This window comes from Salmo salar, unplaced genomic scaffold, assembly GCF_965601325.2.
Source record: "Salmo salar unplaced genomic scaffold, fSalSal1 ptg000619l, whole genome shotgun sequence".
NCBI classification, from domain to species: Eukaryota; Metazoa; Chordata; class Actinopteri; order Salmoniformes; family Salmonidae; genus Salmo; species Salmo salar.
This window is the reverse complement of record NW_027675443.1, coordinates 757,378-762,590: the sequence shown is the minus strand read 5'-3', so window position 1 is coordinate 762,590 and position 5,213 is coordinate 757,378.

The following is a 5,213-nucleotide window of genomic DNA, read 5'->3' as shown; positions in this document are numbered from 1 at the left end:
TACAATACTGTCCACTGGGACCTATTACCATCTAGTAGGGAGATGTCTACAATACTGTCCACTGGACCTATTACCATCTAGTAGGGAGATGTCTTCAATACTGTCTACTGTCTATTACCATCTAGTAGGGAGATGTCTTCAATACTGTCTACTAGGACCTATTACCATCTAGTAGGGAGATGTCTTCAATACTGTCTACTAGGACCTATTACCATCTAGTAGGGAGATGTCTTCAATACTGTCTACTAGGACCTATTACCATCTAGTAGGGAGATGTCTTCAATACTGTCTACTGTCTATTACCATCTAGTAGGGAGATGTCTTCAATACTGTCTACTGTCTATTACCATCTAGTAGGGAGATGTCTTCAATACTGTCCACTAGGACCTATTACCATCTAGTAGGGAGATGTCTTCAATACTGTCTACTAGGGTCTATTACCATCTAGTAGGGAGATGTCTTCAATACTGTCTACTAGGACCTATTACCATCTAGTAGGGAGATGTCTTCAATACTGTCTACTGTCTATTACCATCTAGTAGGGAGATGTCTTCAATACTGTCTACTGTCTATTACCATCTAGTAGGGAGATGTCTTCAATACTGTCTACTAGGACCTATTACCATCTAGTAGGGAGATGTCTTCAATACTGTCTACTAGGACCTATTACCATCTAGTAGGGAGATGTCTTCAATACTGTCTACTAGGACCTATTACCATCTAGTAGGGAGATGTCTTCAATACTGTCTACTGGGGTCATTACCATCTAGTAGGGAGATGTCTTCAATACTGTCTCCTGTCTATTACCATCTAGTAGGGAGATGTCTTCAATACTGTCTACTAGGGTCTATTACCATCTAGTAGGGAGATGTCTTCAATACTGTCTACTAGGACCTATTACCATCTAGTAGGGAGATGTCTTCAATACTGTCTACTAGGTCTATTACCATCTAGTAGGGAGATGTCTTCAATACTGTCTACTGTCTATTACCATCTAGTAGGGAGATGTCTTCAATACTGTCTACTGTCTATTACCATCTAGTAGGGAGATGTCTTCAATACTGTCTACTAGGACCTATTACCATCTAGTAGGGAGATGTCTTCAATACTGTCCACTAGGGTCTATTACCATCTAGTAGGGAGATGTCTTCAATACTGTCTACTAGGACCTATTACCATCTAGTAGGGAGATGTCTTCAATACTGTCTACTGTCTATTACCATCTAGTAGGGAGATGTCTTCAATACTGTACACTAGGACCTATTACCATCTAGTAGGGAGATGTCTTCAATACTGTCCACTAGGGTCTATTACCATCTAGTAGGGAGATGTCTTCAATACTGTCTACTAGGACCTATTACCATCTAGTAGGGAGATGTCTTCAATACTGTCCACTAGGACCTATTACCATCTAGTAGGGAGATGTCTTCAATACTGTCCACTAGGGTCTATTAACGTCTAGTAGGGAGATGTCTTCAATACTGTCTACTGTCTATTACCATCTAGTAGGGAGATGTCTACAATACTGTCTACTGTCTATTACCATCTAGTAGGGAGATGTCTTCAATACTGTCTACTGTCTATTACCATCTAGTAGGGAGATGTCTTCAATACTGTCTACTAGGACCTATTACCATCTAGTAGGGAGATGTCTTCAATACTGTCTACTAGGACCTATTACCATCTTGTAGGGAGATGTCTTCAATACTGTCTACTAGGACCTATTACCATCTAGTAGGGAGATGTCTTCAATACTGTCTACTGGGGTCATTACCATCTAGTAGGGAGATGTCTTCAATACTGTCTCCTGTCTATTACCATCTAGTAGGGAGATGTCTTCAATACTGTCTACTAGGGTCTATTACCATCTAGTAGGGAGATGTATTCAATACTGTCTCCTGTCTATTACCATCTAGTAGGGAGATGTCTTCAATACTGTCTACTAGGACCTATTACCATCTAGTAGGGAGATGTCTTCAATACTGTCTACTAGGGTCTATTACCATCTAGTAGGGAGATGTCTTCAATACTGTCCACTAGGGTCTATTACCATCTAGTAGGGAGATGTCTTCAATACTGTCCACTAGGGTCTATTACCATCTAGTAGGGAGATGTCTTCAATACTGTCTACTAGGACCTATTACCATCTAGTAGGGAGATGTCTTCAATACTGTCTACTGTCTATTACCATCTAGTAGGGAGATGTCTACAATACTGTCTACTGTCTATTACCATCTAGTAGGGAGATGTCTTCAATACTGTCTACTGTCTATTACCATCTAGTAGGGAGATGTCTTCAATACTGTCTACTAGGACCTATTACCATCTAGTAGGGAGATGTCTTCAATACTGTCTACTAGGACCTATTACCATCTTGTAGGGAGATGTCTTCAATACTGTCTACTAGGACCTATTACCATCTAGTAGGGAGATGTCTTCAATACTGTCCACTAGGACCTATTACCATCTAGTAGGGAGATGTCTTCAATACTGTCCACTAGGGTCTATTAACGTCTAGTAGGGAGATGTCTTCAATACTGTCTACTGTCTATTACCATCTAGTAGGGAGATGTCTACAATACTGTCTACTGTCTATTACCATCTAGTAGGGAGATGTCTTCAATACTGTCTACTAGGACCTATTACCATCTAGTAGGGAGATGTCTTCAATACTGTCTACTAGGACCTATTACCATCTAGTAGGGAGATGTCTTCAATACTGTCTACTGTCTATTACCATCTAGTAGGGAGATGTCTTCAATACTGTCTACTAGGACCTATTACCATCTAGTAGGGAGATGTCTTCAATACTGTCTACTAGGACCTATTACCATCTTGTAGGGAGATGTCTTCAATACTGTCTACTAGGACCTATTACCATCTAGTAGGGAGATGTCTTCAATACTGTCTACTGGGGTCATTACCATCTAGTAGGGAGATGTCTTCAATACTGTCTCCTGTCTATTACCATCTAGTAGGGAGATGTCTTCAATACTGTCTACTAGGGTCTATTACCATCTAGTAGGGAGATGTATTCAATACTGTCTCCTGTCTATTACCATCTAGTAGGGAGATGTCTTCAATACTGTCTACTAGGGTCTATTACCATCTAGTAGTTAAATAGATAAATGAACCCTCACAAAAGCCCTTCTCTCCTAAACACTACACATGTGCTCACACATCCACACACTCTCTTCTGACAGCATAAGAGGAAGTGTCACCACAAATAAAGAGAGAGGGAGAGAAACAACCTCAAGGCAGATTAAAACATGAACAAATAAATAATAATATGCATAAATAATCTCATCCAATAGGGAATGATTTATCCATTGGGTCATGTCTGGACAGTGTGAGTCAGACCAATTATTCTCCACCTGTTACCAAGTCCCTGTTGACCTCTGGAGTTAAATAGGCAGCTCAGAATGTGTGTGTTTGTGCGTGCGGGTGCGTGTGTGTTAGCTTACCTCATACAGAGTCATGTCAATAGCCTCACACCTCATGGAAGAGCCAGAACAGAGAGAGTGTGTTCACACTGACTAAATCAACATGTCAGAAACTCTACCAAGTGTTGAAACTGACTAAATCAACATGTCAGAAACTCTACCAAGTGTTGAAACTGACTAAATCAACATGTCAGAAACTCTACCAAGTGTTCAAACTGACTAAATCAACATGTCAGAAACTCTACCAAGTGTTCACACTGACTAAAATCAATGCACACACCATGGGAGGAATACCTGATTACCTACCCTTCGTGTTTGTGTCTGTCTATGTGTGTGTGTGTCCTTTATCTTCCTCAGTGGTAAAAGAGAGAAATGAAGAAGAAAATGTAAAAACGAACATCGTCCTGAATAATTTCTGCTGACTAATCTCCCCCCCTCTCTCTCTCTCTCTCTCCCTCTCTCTCTCTCTCCCTCCCTCTCTCTCTTGCTCTCCCTCCACAGCAGCTCATATCTCTCAGTGTCACTGATGTCACCCAGCCCATCATCGCTCAAAGGCCCCCAATTACCAAATATAAAGCAACTTCCACACATCCTCTGTCTCCACTTCCTCTCTCTCTTTCCCTCTGTTCTGACTCTCTACCCTCCCTCTCTCTCTCTTTCCATCTGTTCTGACTCTCTACCCTCCCTCTCTCGCTCTTTCCATCTGTTCTGACTCTCTACCCTCCCTCTCTCGCTCTTTCCCTCTGTTCTGACTCTCTACCCTCCCAGTATAGTATACACAGACTGGGGTGAAGGTTCACCTTCCAACAGGACAACGATCCTAAGCACACAGCCAAGACAACGCAGGAGTGGATTCTTCTCTGAACGTCCTTGAGTGGCCCAGCCAGAGCCCGGACTTGAACCCGATCAAACATCTCTGGAGAGACCTGAAAATAGCTGTGCAGCAACGCTCCCCATCCAACCTGACAGAGCTTGAGAGGATCTGTAGAGAAGAATGGGAGAAACTCCCCAAATACAGGTGTGCCAAGCTTGTAGCGTCAAACTCAAGAAGACTCAAGGTTGTAATCGCTGCCAAAGGTGCTTCAACAAAGTACTGAGTAAAGGGTCTGAAAACGTATATAAATGTGATATTTATGTTTTTTTTAAATATAGATTTGCACACATGAAATAAACCGTTTTTGCTTTGTAATTATGGCGTATTGTGTGTAGATTAATGAGGGGGAAAAACTATTGAATCCATTTTAAAATAAGGCTGTAACGTGACAAAATGTGGAAAAAGTCAAAGGGTCAGAATACTTTCTGAATGTACTGTATATCAGTATATTAGACTCTCTCTCGATGCAGTGATGTTGTTTTCATCACTTCTGGTTTAACACTGCCATCAAGTGGTGATTGTCCAAACTGCACCCCTGTTCAGAAAAGCGAGAGATTGGGGGGAGAGAGATAGAGAGCGCAGAGAGAGCAGAGAGAAAGCAGAGAGAGAGAGCAGACAGAGAGCAGAGAGAGGAGAGAGAGGAGAGAGAGCAGAGAGAGAGCAGAGAGAGAGGAGGGAGAGAGAGAGCAGAGAGAGCAGAGAGAGAGAGCAGAGAGAGATCGAGAGAGCAGAGAGAGAGAGCAGAGAGCAGGCTGAGAGAGTGTGTGTCTAGAATCTCCCTCTCTTATGATGACTTCGCAGCACTCTTTTGCTATAGTGACCCTGCATCACAACACTCTGTTGCTATAGTGACCCTGCATCACAACACTCTGTTGCTATAGTGACCTGCATCACAA